Source organism: Aphelocoma coerulescens, chromosome 1A (genome assembly GCF_041296385.1).
Source record: "Aphelocoma coerulescens isolate FSJ_1873_10779 chromosome 1A, UR_Acoe_1.0, whole genome shotgun sequence".
Taxonomy (NCBI): Eukaryota; Metazoa; Chordata; class Aves; order Passeriformes; family Corvidae; genus Aphelocoma; species Aphelocoma coerulescens.
Window position 1 is genome coordinate 29,695,444 of NC_091014.1, and position 19,093 is coordinate 29,714,536.

General features: G+C 38.7%; 1 protein-coding gene across 1 annotated transcript in view; it reads left to right on the forward strand.

The window, feature by feature from the left end:
• Positions 1-1,293: 1,293 nt before the first annotated feature.
• The window catches only part of CNTN1 (contactin 1), a 162,562-nt gene continuing 144,762 nt past the window's right edge, over positions 1,294-19,093 (forward strand). Inside the window, exon 1 of the mRNA XM_068997569.1 lies at positions 1,294-1,374. The gene's annotated coding sequence lies outside the window, so the exon portion shown is untranslated. The remainder of the gene's footprint in view (positions 1,375-19,093) is intronic.

Here is a 19,093-nt window from a genome sequence, read left to right on the forward strand (position 1 = left end):
AAAATTATTAAAATGATTTTTGTCCACATATTCTCAGCCGTAGTTTACAATGAGGTAGAAATAATAGAAATTTTATAGATGGGAAATACTCTGATATTCTGCCCATGTCAGCAGCAGCAGCAGAAGGATTAAGCCTGGGTGTCTTAACATGTACACTAACTTATAAATAGGGAGAAGGGATGAGCCTGAAAATACAGTCATCATCTTCTTCTCTCAGCACAGTGAAAAGTAGGTACAGTAAGTCAGAGTACAAGAGAAACTGAGTAACAAGCACACCTTGACTAAGCTACCTACGGAGTGATATAGCTTTGGAGTGTGACTGCTTGGATTTTTTATGTCACCCATAGAATTAGCAACTGGACTTTATATATCTAAAAAAATTCCATATCTCACATACTTAAATCATTAACCTTTTGGCTATTAGCACAAATAAAAAATCCTATTTATAATACGGGTGAACTACAGTTACAGAAGGAAATACAACAGAGATAGGAGTGAGCTGGAAATCTGTTAATTTCTGTTCATTTTATGTAGCCAATTTCTGAAGTGAGTACTCTGTATTATACGATGGTTGGGGTTGCCGTAGATCTCGTAAGCGTTTAAAAATTGCAAGTAGTGCCACTGTAGTGTAGTTCCTACCTTTGATCCACTGATCAAGATGTATAGTGGATGTCACTCCCAAACTGCTAAGAGAAGCAGTTGAGATTTGGAGGTAGTTTGACAGCATCTACAGCTATGAATCAGAAAAGAGTTGGGACAAAGAAGTTATGCCCAAAGTTGTGTACCGTTTGTGGGTTTTTTTCTGGAAAGGCTTGCCAAAATTTGATGGATGGAAACAAAGGTAAGGAGGGATCAGAAGAGATACCACAGAGGGAAGAATTATGTGTTACAGAAATAAGGAGTTTGGTGATTGTATACCAGCCTGTGTTGGAGCAGGCATCTCAGTGTAATTTCCTGCAGGAGAGAGCTCTAGGATCAAGTTTTTCTGATAAGGTACTAATAACTTGGAAAAGTACCTAAATCTGCACCCAAGCCAATTTGTAAAGGTAGTCTATAATAGCTTGTTGTGTAATCAGGAAAAATAAAACCACACAGATTTACTCCGTTTTTAAGGTTTAATTTTAGTAGAATTTTATGGCTATGTCCTATCTTTATACAAAACAGTGACTAACTGGAAACCCCCATACTTAGGAATGCTGGAAACATCTGGGAAACATCTGACTGTATGAGAACATTAGGAAAATATTCATAACAAATTCTAACAATTGGTAACTGAAAAACTGAGGATTGAGCAAACAACTGAACCCTGTTTTTATTCAATTCTAGATAATTGCCTCTGGATCTGCAGTGAAACAAGAGTCTACCTTATTAGAGGTTGGTAAATTTTATTTTTTCAGCTTTTACATACAATTTTAAAGTAATCTTTCTGAGAGACTGAACCTTGCTGTCTTTGATATATTGACGAGCTGTTTTGTTGAATGTTTCTGTAGGACTGGATCCGAGGGATCTGTATAATATAAGCAAATGACAGTAATTCTTCATATTCATTGCAGTTTGGGGTTTTTTGTGAAATACCTCCTTGAATTTCTGTTTCACATACTGCTTCAGTTAATTGTAATTTAACAAACAAGTTAATGTAGCTGAGATTAAAGTTTTTAGTCATCCTTAGCTAACTTCTCTGACAAATAGCACAAAAATCTCCAGTTTTACTGTTTAATTTGTTCTTACAGAGTCAAATATTTATCTGGATCTTTTTTCCATTTCTAAATTACAATGACGTGACTTTTTGTATATTTGACAGTATATAGATTATATACTGTGTCATTAACATAAACGTATAGTATGACATGACTGTTCAATGCTAGTGAAATGTCATACATTTGAAGCATGATTTCAGTCTTTGGACCTTGATTTATCACATAATTTCTGGAGAGAGCTAATTCTTCCATTAAGCTGTTTTTATCTACATTCTATAAAACTGGTTTCTACATTAACAAAGATGTAAGTGCAGCTTATTAATAGTTATTCATGATTCCGGTTGTCTGCTCAGAGTTCTGGAAGTTTGGCAATGCCTTTCCATTTGGATTATGAGTATGGCATCATACCGCACTGTATGATTTACATACAAGTGAAGCTTCTTACCAGCCAGATCTGTGGGAGCCAATAGTTGGCCTTATGGTGTGTTTCTCAAACTTGCAGCAATGCACACTGCTGCAAGAAGATGTTCATAGGGGTTCTGCCTTACAAGGGCATCTTTTTTCTGTGGGACAAATATTTATGAGACAGATCTTTCATTCCTGAAACCTGTGCCATACTTGAGAACAGATCCATGAAATTGTTCACACTCCTTTTCTGTTTGAGAAAGAGTTTATCCACCTTTGTTGCATTGTTCTTCACACTCAATTTTCCAAGTACATGTTATACTTTCCTTACCAATAAACCCATAACTGGCATGGTACATGCTGTTGCTCTCTTATTAAAGAACTGCTTACTGTTCTGTATGAATGAACTCGTGATCCCAGGAGCAGCTGGATATACCTGATGCTTTTTGTCTTCATTCAAAATGGCCACAATCTCCTGCTGTTTCTAATTTATTTCTGTCATCAGTAAAGATGAATATTACTTTTATTCTTTGGCTGGGAACAAAAAAAGCAAAATAAAGGACAAAGGTCCTTACAGAGGTGTGGGAGGTGTAAGTGCAGGAGTGAGCACTTCCCTGCAGTGGCAGATAATATTGCTTAAACTCCTGCTGGCAGAGGGCACCTGCCTGCAAGCTCATCAGGTAGTGCCGTGGGTCTGTGCAGCTGCGCTGAGCGGCAGGTCAGGGGTAATGTAATTCAGTACTTTTCCCCAGGGAAGGAAGCAGCTGAGAGTAAGCCACCTGTCTCCTGCACAGCTCTCTCCTGAGTTCCTGGGATGCAGAGAGGGAGCAGGTCACATGCTAAGCATATAGCTCTGATCACCATCTTTAGACAGTGCCTGTCATGTAAAATGACAGAGAGGCTGGGGGTAGGGTGGCACAGCTGGAACCCAACACTGTAGCCTCCCTGTTACTCTCTGACCTTGTCCTGGGGTGACCTTATGGGATTAGCCAGTGTTTGTAGGATCTGCCAGTCGTTTGTGTTTTCTTCAGGTCTGAGAGAGATGCTGAGCCATGGTGAGCTGCCACAGAGGAGCACTCTCTGCTAGAACTCAGCACTGAGGCCAAGGCTGCAGGAAAGTGCCACAAGGTGCCTTTTGTGTGCCTCTCTCACTGTCTGACTCATAGACATGATTCTGTGATAAGACCGAGCACGATGACTCTCATGTATTTGAAGAGAAGATTGAGATGCAAGTATGTAATTTTTCAAGTATTCAGCAGGAGTAACGGAGGTGTGTTAATTATTGCATAAGCTGTAGCATCTCATCTAGAAAGCTCTTTGAGGTATGCTATGAGCTAATTAAATATCCAGATATTCAAAACTAGTGCTTTTCATATATAGTTTCATATATAATTAATATATTTCTGTGAAGCAGTGCAGTCTTCCTCATTGCAATGCCTCTAAGAATGAAAGATTAGCTCTGTCTGGATATAACTGTTACTTCTGACTAAATACTTGCCAACAATCTTGCAGAATTCCTTTTGGATATTTTCAAATGACCACAGTCAGTTCCAATAATCGTTTTCCTGGAAAGGCCTTCATAGGATAGATTCTGCTTATTATACATTAATTTCTATAACTATGCATCTGCCTTTTATATTGGAGGCCTTTTCAAATTACTGAAGTATTTTAAGATGCTCTTGGTAAAGGGCTAAGCAAAGTATAAAGGCCAATCTGTTTTCCACATAGTAGATTGTTGTTCAAGAGTTTGTGCCAGCCAGTACAGAGTGCAGTCATGTCTTACTCCTCTCAAGAGAGATGAATTGCTCAACTGCTTCAGCTCCTGCTGCTCCACATTCTTATCCTTGTATGGGTGGAGTGGTCTGCTCATCTTGTGGAGAAATTTAAATGTACTGGCAGAAATTTAAATGTACAGCCTTTTCTTCTTGATAAAAGATCTTCACCTGTGAGCTGTTTTGGATATGCACCAGTTTTCCCAACAGTGCAGTTAATTGCGCTTTTGAGATTTTTGTGTTTAAAGAAAAGCCAAAGTATTAAAAAATGCCCTAGGGTATATCACCATGTCCTGCAGCCTTAGGGAGGAGGAGAGAAGATCCAGCAGGCAGGAATTGTGCAGCAAGATTGATTTATTTAGTTATTTTACAAACTCTTTTATAGACTTTTTCTTCATAGTCTAATTGGACAAAGGATCAGCCACCCCCCGGGGTGATTGGCTAAAATCCTAAAATATCCATTGTGAAAATAGTTTTCTACTATACCATAAACAAGACTTTTCAAGGCTGCAGGTATTTCGTTGTTTACAGAACTCTGCTACCTCTCCTGCGTGAGAGAAAAGTCTCTCACAGGCTTAGAAAATAGCAAGAAAATCCTTGCTAGCAGCATTTTTGTATCCACACCAAAGGAGTTTTTTTTTTCAATAGCACTGTGCACAGTAGTATCTTATAAAACTGCTTTATATTTGCAGAAATGGAGTTATTGATTGATACAATGATACACTGCAACAGGCCAGGTAATTTATCTTGCCATTTTTCTGTTGAGAAAATTCTGTTTAGGGTTGTAATTTACTCAGGTGTTTGACACAGTAGGGACTGTGAAAAGATGAAGTATGTCCAGCTAAGATTGCCTGAATCAACTGTATTTCTGTCTTCAACTACTTTTCTTGTGAAATAGGTAGGACTGTGTGCCTTCAACATTTAATTTTTTTAAAGTTTGTGTTTGAAGCTACATGTGTACTTCAGTGTAGTTACTGCTGCAGCTTCTTAACATGCCTGAGTACTTTTGCACCCGCTTGGGGTTAAAATGTGACTGGTGTGTTACTGACAGGAACCTCCCAAGTGCTGCTGCCACTGGTGACAAAATCCTTTGACTTTGGTAGGGCAGTATTGAAGCACATATGTAGCTATTGCAATGCAGTGAGTACAATCATTATCAAACCAGCAGCAAATACTGGCCATCAGACATAGATATTTCTGAATTGGGGGTGTCCAGAGAAGTCTTTGGTAGAGTGGGTCACAAAAGCCAGTAGCCTTGGAGGAAACACAGTAACTGAAGTAACAGAGATGGTGTATGCAAGTTCCCAAAATAATCCAGAAGCCCTTCATTTGCAAAAGAAAATTAAACTGTATTTTGCCTAGAAGAAGCGCTGTTTGCATAAACTGCATAATTTGTTGTAGATTAGGAGCAGAATACTTGCAGGTGCTCAGAACGTTTTCCTTGTTCATGTGTCAACACTCTGCACGCCCTAGCCAGAGCCAGTGGGAGGAAGATTATCCAGGTATTTGTCTAGCCAGCTGCTGGTATTGATGCTGGGGTCAAACACCACCCCCTTTTCTTGAGGAGGGAAGGGTCTGTGTCAGGCACTTAGATATCATGGGTGTGGTGAAATCTATTTGAATCAAGGCAAGACATTAATGCACTTTTATGTGTTGCCATTTTTCCCAAGTAAATAAAAAGTGGTTCGTATGGATGAAAATAGAGTGTGCCAAATGGCCTTGCAGGACTCTGACAACTTTGATATGTGACTTTTCACTTTGCATCAAGAACAGTGTGTATTTCTCATTATAAAGAGACTAACTCTGCAAAATAGTGCTTACTGGACCTTCCAATAATTATGCAAAGCAGTTGTTACTTGTAGATTTTAAGACCCAAAAGCAATTACTAGGTAGTTGCAGACCACAGAACCTTTCCTTGATACAGACATTAATTTGAAATGCATGGGGTTTTTTTAAAGATGTCTCAGTAAGATGCTCCATTTGTTGATACTTGCATTATTAAAAATTCTTATTCACTAAAAAGGGACTTGAGATCACAGATTAATGTTTACACTACAGACTTTTTGAAAAATAGGCTGTATGAATCCCACCCAAAAACCATTGTGGATAGTATGAAATCTGTTATTGTCTGCTGGTATTTGCGGAGTATACAGTTTCATCTTAGCTTTCTTTTGACTAACCAGATAGGTTAAAATTCTTCAGGTCCTGCCTGAGGCAAGTTTGACAACTGTGACTAAACAGAAACTTTTCTTTAGTCTTAAACATTTTTTTGAGATGTTGATTCAAGGACTAAATGCAGAATACTAGTAAAGACTTCACTAACATCATGTACTGTCCTAATTACACCAAATACAAAAGCATAAATTACATATTCATTCTAAGAATATTTATGTATTGGTATATAATTCTCCTGTTTATCACTTCAAGGATGACTAAAACTGCGCACTAGAAGTGCACCTTCAGCTGGTTTCCTGGTCCTTGCTGAGTTTGCTTGAGAGCTTTTTGGGATATAGCTCTCCATTTTAAAGATAAGATTTCATGCTTATTCTTCAAAATAATACCATTCTAAAATGGAAAAAGAATAGCAGAAGCACAGTACTTTGTAAGTGAAAGCTGGACAACAATCTGATCCAAAAATGAATTATAAATGACTCAATAGTGCATACCTGATTTTGCAGATGAGGTATAACAAATTGCTGAGTTACATGTGCTCTGCTAATCCTGCATCATGGTAATTTAAACAGCAGTGCTGCTAACAGTTCCTTATTTCTTTCTAATGTCATCTGCATACACCTAAATGTCTATACACACATATATTAATGCATATACACGGACAAGATAGATTTTAGTGGAATTGTTCTTTTCTGGATGATACCCATTTTAGTCACTCTGGTGGATGCAGTAGGATGGGATATTTGATTGCTCTCACAGAATAAGCTTCAGAGAATCTCAATAATCTCCTTTAAAGTATTTGGCTAATACAGAGTGTATCCTGGCTACTATTTTAATCTTTGGAAGTTTCTCCAAAACATATTAGCATCTCTCTTGAAATGCAGAGCATTGAAAATGCCAGAACACCATCAAGATCTGAGCAATTGCTTCTTCAAATTAGGTTATGACTCACTGTGATACTGCTGAAGTAACAGAAAAATCTCATATTAGTTGAAATAATGGTGTGAAGAGTTCAGCTTTTGGGTGTGCATCATGTGTGGACAGGAGAGACAGCATCTGCTGTCTATGCTGTTCTGATGAGAAGAGCTGTGTGGGGAGCTGATGGGAAAGCAGTGAGTCTGTTTTGGCAGCAGCCAGGTCGGCTGTTCTCCCAGGAGATAAGCTATAGGATAGATAATGGATCAGAAAAGTGGCTTCCACAGCTGGAGGTGAGACTGGTGTTATCTGGATTGGCTGATGGTCTTGGTAGACTTGAGTCTGCCATCACCAGAGGCTATAACTACAGAGCTCTTCTGGAGAGGCAGTCACATTTTTCATCTGAGTAGTGGCAAAGGAAATCTGCTTTGCCAAGAAAATATTGCTAGAGGTATTCTTCTCTGCAGAAGTAAGAGGGGTGGTGGCCTGCAGGGACTTCTTGTTTTTACTAGAGATAACTTCATTTTGAAACTTGAATTTGTTTCTAGAGCTCTGTCAAAAATAGGTATTCAAAGTATGAAATTGTGCAAGGTGGTGTATGTATACTGATGAGGGATACAAACTGATCTAGATGGCCCAAGTGTTTCCTATCTCTATTTTTCTGTTATGATTTTTTGCTTCATTCTCCTCCTTTCCATTTTATGCCCTTTTTCTTAGCTCAGTTTTCTCTTTCTGTCACTGTTTCAATCTTTCTGCAGTACTAGCTTCCACTCAAATCCAATTATCTGACATTAGAAAAAAGAATTTTAAGCCCACCAGCCTAAACCAGCCATTAAACTCCCACCAGCCATTATTTTCTTCACTTAGGCTTGGCTAAAGAAGCCAAAGAAGACTGAAAGTATGGGCTCTTTAACCACATCTACCCCTTAAAGATCTCACAGATTCCTACCAGCCTGTTCATAACCATAGCAAAAAATTACCCCGTCCAGTAATCTTATAAGCAGGGAGTAATTTTCTTCTATAAAAAATCATAGGTGTGGAGCAGTGAGAGTGACCAACTCACCAGTTACTGTCTCTCTACCAGGTCTGCACAGGAAAAAGAGATAATGGCAGCAGGTGCCAGCACATTGCTTTATGGCCATAGACTTGATTGCATCTTGAAAATGTTCCTTCTTCTATTTCACAACAGAGTTTGAAGATGAAAATATTCTTCTAAATTAAAATTCTCTTCTATAGCCACAACATACAGTAAAGTTAATAAAGGATTTAATCTTAAATTAAACAGTAATAGAAACCGGTAACAATGGTATATGTTTCATTTCATGGTGGTTAAGGAGAGTCAGCCTTATTTCTATTTCAGTTATATTTTGAAGTTCAAACTCTGGTGAAAGCTGTGGCTTGTGACTGAAATCTCCTTCTTGCTTAGGCTGTTGAGCCCTGCTCCCTTTTTTGGCTGCGTGCATGTCTTAGGTATGTTCCAGTTGTGTATGTCTCTGTGTGTGTGTGTGTGCTTTCATGTGCCTGCAACATTACTTTACAAAATTCCCATTATTGGTTTTTGTAGTGAAATTCAGTTGAGCAATGCTGAACCAACTGGTCACATTCTTGTGTGGAGAAGTCCTAGAAGAGTGAAATGTAAAGTATTGATATTTCAGGCCTACTGTTTAGGAAGTTCAAGTATTAGGTGCTTCAGTAGACCACGTGTGATTAGAGTACATTCCTGAGCTGCATTAACTTGCTGTCAGTTACTTGCCTCCTGATATCCAGTTCTTAGAGAAACTGTGTTGAAGATCATATTTAAGATGTGGGATGCAACCTGTGTATTTCTGATCTCGTTTTATAGAAAATGGAAAACCATACTTTTCAAAGTGAGTGATGTTTGTGCAGGCTGGGAATATGTCTCTGAATTTGGGGTTGGTTCTGTGAGCAGCATCTTTACCACAATCTCTGTTTTGACAGGAGGCTTTCATTTAGCTTTGTATAGTCATTTCAGAAGAGGCATTTGCATGTAATAGCCAAACTGCATCTGGGAAATTGTGACAGGAGCAATCAGCCTGTGGATGTTCTTACAGGTAAAACAAGCAGCTGGTTGCCAGCAACACTGCTCAGCCTCACAGAGCAGGGCTGGGAAGGGGAACCTGGAAATTCCTCGTGAGAAGTGCAAAAACAGGAGGTTTCAAATCAGAGGGATTTTTCAGAAGCTTTCCCTGAACAGAAACCACCTGAAGCAAACAAGGAGAGTTGTTTGTCCAAAGTGCTCAAACCAAACCTGGGCTAATTGTTTTTCAGGAGTGTAACTAAGAAGAGAATGAACAGTCACGTAGGTTGTAGGAAGGAAATATTTAAGCAGTGCTGGGTCTTAAAGAGCAGAATTTCAGAGATTTGAGATTCTGGTGTAAGCCAGTCCACCCCTGGAGAAGGCATGGAAAAGACAGCAGTAGGGTGGGCAAGACATGAATCCTGTTTGACCTTTGCTTTCAATACAGAGTAAAACTAAAGCTTGTTTATATTCATGATAAAATTTAAGCAAGAAATAGAAGCTGTGAAGACTCATGAGTGAGTAGCTAACAGAACAGCTCTTGGAGCTGGCTTGTGAACCACTCCAGCTCCTTGCTCTGCCTGGTTTAGACACAGGCCTGGGACTGTGTTCAGACATACCTGTGGTACCAACTACTGTCAGCTCGTACTCCAGCTGCTCAGCCTTGGAGGTATGCAAGGATCAGAGCATCTCATCACCCATTTAGATTGGTTTCTGTTTTGATGAGAACCTACAGCTGAAAAAAAAATCATTAATACAATTCAAATATGTTTGGGGACTTATTTCACACATGAACACATCATAGATGTAAATTATGGTGTGCAGGGTACATATAAAATTCAAGCTAAACATTGTAGGCTAAACTTTTAATGTATATTTAACTGTATTATGACTGTCTTATGTTACATAACTCAATAAATTTAATAAGCTACTGAAATTTTCATAGAGCCTGTGCTGCCAGCACTGCTAATGTAATGGAACTTTAATTTGGCATAACATTTCACTGTTTCGTAAGGAGACAAGGATTGTGCAACCCCTTTCTGCCTGTCAGTCCTTTACATCAGGTTTGGAACTGCTGTACTAGCTCCCACTAATGGGAGGGAGGTTTTCCATGAGCCTTGAAGATAATTAAGTTCGTACAAGTTTCACAATGTCCATGGCTCAGTAAAGAGGAAAAACCCAAATCAGCGCCCTCCTGAGTGGAAAGCTGTTATATATTTTCCTTGGCAGCAATCAACATGTACATACCTCCAGGCTAAGCAGAGCAGGTGGTGTCTCCTTCCCAGAAGAGATGTCAGGAAGTACATGTGCTGGGAGAGAAGCTGAAATTATTTTGTTTAAGGAGCATGAGAGAAGTAGGACTACAGTCTGTAGGAAAGCTTGTTTCATTACATCCGTTGGCCGCAGAACAAATAATTGCATATTTTTTTTCATTTCACCATTCATGTTTCAGTAACTTAACAAGTAACATAATTACTGAATTCACCAAATATGCAGTTTTAGAGATAAGATCCCTCAGAGATGAGAATGAGTGGGAAATTGAGTCTCTGTACATTTATGCTTAATGTAGATAAAGCTATTTTGCTTCATATTTTATCTTTAGAATTATTAGCTGTGAACCATTTTTTGGTTTTGTTCTCTGACAGTAGTCTGAGATACAGCTCACCTATCTGATGTACAGCTTCAGAAATACTTTTGTCTGGTCTTTGAACAGATTAGCATTAGTCCTCATTGAAATACGGTAAGAATGTCACTCCAGAAGACCATTTAAAAAAAACAGATTTTTTTATGGAGTCACAGTGAATTTAAGTACTTCACCATTGGTGTTATTTTGAGAGCTAGTGATTTATGCTCTTATTTTGCTAGTATCAATATATTTACTTTTACTGTGACAAAAGGATTTGAGTCCTTTGAATAATTTTGAAAAACAAAGCATAACATTAGTTCAGAAGTTTTGCTTTTATGGAAGCTGGAATGGCCTTTGGCGTCAAGCCAGAATGAAGAAAAGGAAATCAAATAATGCATCTTATCCAGGCTGGGTGAGGAAAAAAGCCATTATGAGTGCTGTAAAGTTTGTTAAATTTGACATCTGACCGGCAGTCAGAGATGTAGGTTCCCAGTAAGGAGAGATGCGACTGCCACTGGCATGCCTTTGTTCTCCTTGAGTCACCAGTGTGCCAGACAGCTCATCAGAGAGCCTGTGGTAAGATAAGGGACACAGAAAAACTGGTATTGCACATAGAGGATGTCAGTTTTAATTAAAAAAGGAATGTTTTGAATGAAATGTGAAGAAATAGTGCCAAGAAGAGGACCTAGGATCAAAACCCAGGCCAAATGATCTGTCAGTGTAAAGGCATAAAAGCATCTGGAACAGGTTAGACAATACCTTCAAAAATATGAATAGGTAGACATTTTAGAGAAATATTTTGATGTACATTTGAATTATTTTGCAAACTAGTTGTTTAGGACATTTTATTTTGCACACGAAATACTTCCAATTAAGGTAGAATTGGAGAACTACAATTAGATTAACAGAAGTTGACCATCTGTATATAAAGTTGCACCAAAGTTTTCAGATAATATTAATGAAGAAGTGACATAGTAATCATTATTTCAAAAGTATTTTAAAATTAATAAAAGGAAACATATTTTGCAAAATTATTTATTGGTGTTATCACCACAGCTTATTATATCAAAAGAGGTTAGCAAAATTCCAAAGAACAGCCAAAGGTTATTGATAGCATGGATAGAGGATAAGAGGAATACATTTCTTTCTGTTTCAGGGCAGAAAGTTAGAAAACGTTAAGGACAAAGGTGTTCATTAGGAAATCCAAACACTTTTCTCTTTAGGCTCCTAGTTGCTGCTCTTAGGATGTTGAATTAGATTAAGCTAAGCTTTGGATAGCTGCAGTAGTTATGCCATCTGTGGTATACTCCAAAATCCTCATCTTGGGATACATGCACACTCCAACAGTCCCCACCTTTCATACTTTTAATTTAGAGGATCTCCTTAACTACAACGTGGCTTCTTTCTAGCCTTCATTTGTTAGGAAAGTGATGCACCTCGAGAGGAGAGGGGAAGAAGAAAAGCCAGTAAAGAGGAGTTATCATTCAGGTATCATCTCAAATCAGGACATAGCTGGAGCGTGGCGTATAATGTAAACATAGTCATAAAACAGGGAATACAGTTTGTTTTGTATGAGCCAGCCTATACACTGCCATGGCATGTTCAAGATGTTCGATATGTTTGTGCCACCAGTGCAGATGTGAACTTGGAGCACAACACCCACATCAGATACTGGGCTCTTCCAGCAGGCTGGGGACAGGTCACCTGCTGCTGCTTCCAGAGCTAGCTGAGTACATGGCATATAGATAAACTTCACAACCTAGACTGTCACCCTGCTTTTCTTTGTAAAGCATTTGTGTCAAGTTTGGGAGCTGTCTTGAAGAACATATAATTAGTGAAATGTTTTTCAGTGGTGGTGTGGGGATTTTTGCTTTTATTCCATTTGGTTTCTGAAACCACTAGGATTAACCTTCAGCCTGAATGAGTCAGGCAATCCACTTATGTTCCACTAGCAATGCACTATCTTTTCAGTATTTCAAATATAATTTGTTTTAGTACAGTTAATGATATTTGTAATCGTATTTTCTGGTACTGAGCTATATTTAATAGAGTTGAAACATCACGCAACATGTAAACCTTAAAATGGCCTTTACATCTTCTCCTAGTTTTCTGCCTCCTCAATATGATGTTCTCTTATTCTGGTTGTTTTTTTGTTCTCTGGGTAGGCAGAGGGAGGTGGTATGTTTTGAAATTAAAAGTTCTAAGTATGTAATGTTGAAACCCATTGACATTACTTTAGGAACATCAATAATCTAAGCACAAAGGTAGATGTAAGGGCTAATTGAAGATGTGTATTATACAAATGGGAAGTGGATGGAGAGCTGGGAAATGGCTGTCTCCAAATGCTGTGAACGCTGGAGTAGAACCTGGTGGTCACTAGCTACTCAGGGAGAGGAGAAGAGACATAGGAACCTGCACTTAAAATTTGGTAGGTTACATTATAAAAATTTCTGGAACTTGAACAGAGCATTCAAAATGTGATTTTTTGTGAAACTTCTCATTGTGTTTCATTCCTAATTATGCTGAATTCATTTAGAAGGAGAAACCTCTGTTTACCATAGGGCAAGAGCCAAGATGCATAGAGAGAGGTTTTATTATCAGATAATGGTGATGAATTCACTGGACTCTATTCATTAAATTAAATGTTTAAATATATAACTAGAGAATATAATTGGTCTGAAACAAGAGCAAAAGAAAAAGTAAAAGAAGAGCATGATCAGATGTTGTAGAATAAAAAGGCAGCAAGTGGCTCACGTTCTCAGAAATTGCTGACAATTTATTTGTGTTCTTCAGAATTCATTCTGCTGCAGCTAAATGCAGATTAAATTTTTATTACAGAAATTCAAAGACACTCTTCCTTGACCACTACTGCTTTCCTGCTTGGTGGAAAAAAAAAAGGAAGGTCTGTGCTTCTAAAAAGCCTTGTCTAAATTTAATACTGAACACTATGACTGGTGATGTTTTGTAAATTTCTAGTGTACTGAAGAAAGTCTTTAGTCAAAAGAGAACATATATCCATAGGGGATTCTGAAGAGGTGCACTGCTTCTTTCAAGCAGGTGGGTAGGTAGCTTTTCAGAGTCTTAACATGCTGTGACAAGTTCACAGACTTAGAGGCAGGCACTCTGCATTGGGTAAAACAAAAGGGCTTGGATCCCTTCATACAATCACAAAATGGTTTGTGGGGGGGACTTTAAAGATCATTTAGTTCCAACTCCGCTGCCTTTGTCAGGGACACCTTCTCCTACAGCAGGTTACTCAGAGCCCCATACAATCTGACATTGAGCACAGCTTCTGTGGGCAACCTGTGCCAGTGTCTCACCACCCTCACAGTAAAGAATTTCTCCCTAATATCCAATCTAAACATAGCCTCCTTCAGCTTAAGGCCATTCTCCCTTGTTTTGTCACTACATGCCCTTGTGAAAAGTCCCTTTCCTGCTTTCTTGTAAGTACCTTTAGATACTAGAAGGGACTATAAGGTCCTCCCAGAGTCTTCTCTTTTCCAGGCTGAACAGCCCCAACTCCCTCAGCCTGTCTTCATAGGAGAGGTGTTCCAGCTTTGTGATCAACTTAGTGGCCCTCCTCTGGACTCCTTCCAACAGGTCCATGTCCTTTTTGTGTTGGGGACCCCAGAGCTGGACATGGTACTCCAGGTGGAGTCTTAACAGAGCAGAGTAGAGGGGCAGAATCACCTCACTTGGCCTGCTTGTCATGCCTTTTTTTGATGCAGCCCAGGATATGTTTGGCTTTCTGGGCTGCAGGTGCACATTTCTGGGTTATATTGAGCTTTTTGTCCACAAACATTCCTAAGTCTTTCTCTCCAGGGCTAGTCTTGATCTGTTCTCCAGAAAGACTGCAGAGGCTTGGCAGTTTGTCCATAACTACTGTGATCAGCTCCTACCCAGTCCAAAGGCAAATGTCACCAAGATGTTAAATGAAATGTGTTCTGTGTTTCCTCCTTTTCTTCCATAAACTGCAATTGAACACCCAGTTACCTACCCCAAGTCTTTGTTTCTGAAGGAGCTTGTGCAACTGCTTATTGGAGAATGTGAGTAAATTCAAAAAACCCCCACATTTCAAAACCAGATGTGGAAGACCTGGTGCAGGGTTTGGCTTCAGGTCAGACACTTAAATCTTGGCCTCAAGTACCATATATGGATCTTGTGATCATCTGGCTCTTTGCTGTATGTTTGTTTTAAGAGTCCTTTGCTCCATAATGGATCTTTTTCTTCTAAATTAGTCCTATAAAAGTTCTTAATTTTACTTGGTGGTCTCCTAGAAGAAAGCAGTTCCTTGGAGAATGTATGATAATGGTGTAATATTGACGCAAAGTTCTGGCAGGATTTTATGGACTCCTTTTATAATGTTTCTACTTGATTTTCCCATTATAGGCTTAACAAAGCCAAGATTATCTTAAGCATGTCAGTCCTCTGCAAATCCAGTTGGTTATTTTCATTATGAAAATTAGCATTTTAAAGTATTTTGCTAGACTGGGGCCCAGATGATTGTTACCTCTTTCAAATGAAAACTTCCTTGATTATCATAATAAGAGAATTATAGCAATAGTTATTAATGAATATTGTAACTGTCTACATTCCCCTGTGAATCTAACTGCGTATAGGAATTAGAGCATTGGTTCCACTATTTCATAAATGTGCCTTAGCAATCTTAATGCAATTTATTTACTTTCTTGCTTATTGATAATTATTACTATTTCTGGTAAAGATAAATCCTCTGTGACTTGGAGGTGGATTGTTTTGATCATATGGGAGTAGATAATGAATCTTCAAAATTTTCCCTGTTGAGGGAAGCAAGAAATTCTGAGAAGTCTGAGTTGACCTTTAAAAGGTAAAAATCTTCCTTTTCAAATCTAGGAAGAAAAGCAGCAGACACCTAGAAGTTAGAAACCTTCTAATGTATCTTGGATCTAGTTCTTTGCATCAGTGAAAAGGAGAATTTGAGAATAAAAGTGACTTAGTCACAAAACCAAGACTAGCTCATTTTGACAAGCCATTTTATTTTTCTGTGAGAATTTCTACAGCTCATTGAGGTGAATATTGAAGAGAATAACACACTTGATCTTCCTGGTGGTTTATGCATCATTGATTCTTGACTCTCCATTGTGATAAACATGCAGGGAAGAGTCTTTTGAATGCTGAAGCAGCTCAGGGAAGGTCTCATTTTGCTTGCATGGGACAAAACTTAGTAGTCTTTTTTAACTTTTATTTTAATAAGCCTAGGAGAATTGCAAGGGAACTTCTGGATGTCAGCACCCAGGAGAACTCATCTCTTTTCCTCATCCAGTTGGATGATGTGGAGCTGAAGCTTCTTCTCTTAGCATCAGATTCTCATGAAGTCCACGGCTTGGATGCCTGCCTTGGATGCCCCAGTTCTGATCACAAGTCCTACACCTCAGCTTCCCACACCAGCAGTGCTCCCAGTCTGGGCATGATTGGTGACCTAGAGAAGATGAATTCTGTGGTGTAAGGAAAGCTGGAGAGGGCATGGAGAATGTGACTGGCTGGAGTCACATGTGAAGTAAATGTCGTGTTGTAGTACCAGGCAGAGACAGAAGTGGGCAAAGAATGGAGAACCACAAAAATTGGAGATGCAACTAGGTTTTAGTTAGGTTTTTGTTTGTTTGGTGTGTGTTGTGTTGCTCTGTTGGTTTAGGGCTTTTTCCCTAAAAATGGTAGGAGTCTGAATCTTTGAAGGAAAACCCAGAAAAGTGAGCTGGTTTGGTAAGAAGGGTGAAGACTACCACAGGGCAATGTCACAACTACTTGTACTGCTCTATGTTTAGACATGTTTTTGAGGAATTATTTTATAATGAACACTGTAGGTACTTTCCAGACACATTGCAGCACTGCAGAGGGAGTTGTAGAAGACACATATTTTCTCCAGTTTGTCTCTGATGGGTTTGTTCTCTGGTCTTAATGTCGTGACAAATAAAGTCTTGTTTGTGCCATCTTTCTGTGACTTCACACAATCTGTGAGCATTTGATACTGGTTATTGGTTTCATCTGACAGCAGTTTAATGCTTCTTTTTTTGGAAGAGACTATATATCAAAAGGAATAAAGCATCAAGCATACTTACATTTTGAGAGGTGTTCCTTGATAACAGAAACATGGACTGAGAAGTCAGAGGATTTTTTTTTAAATCCATTTATGTGACAGGATTGTGCTTGTTTGGAGAACAGAGGTAAGAGAAGTAACAGAGGTTTACCTTTTCCCTATCTGATGACTTATTCAAGTAGACCAAATGGGATTTATAAGGTAGTTTCATTACAACACAAATTGGTAAACTGGAATTAAATAAGAAAAGCTGTAGGTAAACACATAAAAATAAAAGTCTTTGAATACCCATCACTCCCACTGTGCCCTTGCAGAGCTGGCTTTTTCCTCTGATATGGTGAAACAAGTATGCAGTTCCCTCTGTTGCCCCTGATTTTGTAACCAGGTCTGCTCCTTCCTTACTTCAGGAAAGTTCCTGATCTAGTCTGGGATTTCCTCCTTGCCTTGGGCTACATGGTCCCAGTTTGATACACTCCACTGCAGCAGCTAACCCCACATTGCATGGCAGGCAGCTTCTGGGTGGGTGAAATCCTGGGACAGAGGCTCTCCACAGAGGCAGAGAGTACCTCGTGAGTTTGTTGAGCTTGGGGAGCAAAGCCTGTGGAAAAGTCATGCTCTTTCCCTCCCTCCCTTCTGAAGGCCCCAGATTCCATGTGCAACAAAACTACAGACAGCTGACTCAATTACCTCAGCCCTCTACAGAATAAACTATGCCAGTATTTTTACTGTAAATCATTTAAGATACAGATGCATCGCTAAGGAACTAGAAGAGGAGATAGAAGAGCCAGTGAAAACTCTGCCATTGGGGAGTTTCGTAGGGTTTGGTTTTGACAGACTCTATTGTCCTCCACAGGGTGTCCCTTACACAGATTTTTGTCAGAGCAGCATAGTCACTGCACATGATGCAGGACAGTGTTTACTACCTGCTGGTGCAAACCCACCTCCTCCATCCAGTCTTAGATAGGTGTCAGCAAAAAGTAGTTCCGTCCCCTCCCATCGATACCCCCAGTTATGTTTTCTTTTAAAGCAACAGTGGTGTTCATTGATATCTCAGCTTGTTTTAATGGAGAGACCAGATGTCTTTTTATGCTTTTGTCATAAACATAACTAACTGCTGAGAAACAAACATTTCCCACACTAGAACAACCTTGCAGTCCTGCTGAAGTTTATAGAAACTGCCAGTAGCTCTATGGCAAAATTGGAGCCTGTAGGTTAGAAAAATAATTTTTCAAACCCTGGCCACAGTTGATAAGCTTGCAGAGTCATTTAAATGTCACTAATTTGTGCTCCATGTTTTCTGCAGCACAGCAGCAATTTTGTTTTATATTGGGAAATAGGAAGAGTCTGGTAAGAGACATCTGTCAAATTCAGTGCTCCTATTGCAAAAGGTTACTAGCTTTTCAAGATGTAGTAACATACCAGCAGTCTGGAATACACTGGTAAGATCAAAATTGAATTGTTTAGACGATTCCTGTCGTTCATTGTCAGGTTATCTTAGAATATTATTCAATCTGATAGGAACAAAACCTTTTACGTGTTTTTTGGCAGAAAGTGCACTGAAAACTCGGTGAAGAATTGGAATGTGGCCAGTATCACTTTTAAGTTTGACTAGCTTAATTTCTCTTTAGAGGTCACTAAATACATTTATATTTAATTCTTTTATGGATAAATACTGTTATTTAGTTTTAAATTGTATGCCTGCAGTTGTTTTATTTTAGACCATCCTCATGCTTGAAATAAATAAATAAATTCTATGAGAAATTGGGTGAAACTTCAATATAATGAAACTTCTCAGAGCAGGTGGGCTGTATCAGTCACATTTAGTTAAATCTTAAGTGCCAGATGGTATATTTGCAATTTATTTCAGGATTTGGCCGTAGATTCATTGTTTGTCAGTACCCATAGCTACTGCTGCTGCTGTAAATAAAAGCTTTATATACAGAATGGAGTCCATCACTTTTTGTAAACCCTAAAAATTATAGCCCCCAAACACTCAATTAAGCTAACACAAAAGGATAGTATGTTCTCATATTCTTCAGAGGTTAAAGTTTTCATGTGGGGTAGCATACTTGTACTTTATATTTATGTTGCTACATTCCTTCACAGACGCTAATGGTGGGTAACTGTACATGTCCATTAAGCTGTTCACTGCAGTTTCCTTTCCTTTGAAACATGCTTTGCATTTTTCTTTCAAAAACAAAAAATAGTCTCTGTATGCCTGTAAATATCTCAACTGTAAAATAAATAAAAAATTAACAGGCTACTTCTGTCAACTCAAAGGCCCAAAGAGTTAAATTTCAATTATTCATCTCACTAGTCAGATGGAGAACTAGGGGATAGAGAACTACAAAAAGGCAGTAATTTAACTGTTTTGGGGTTTTTATGACTGTTTTT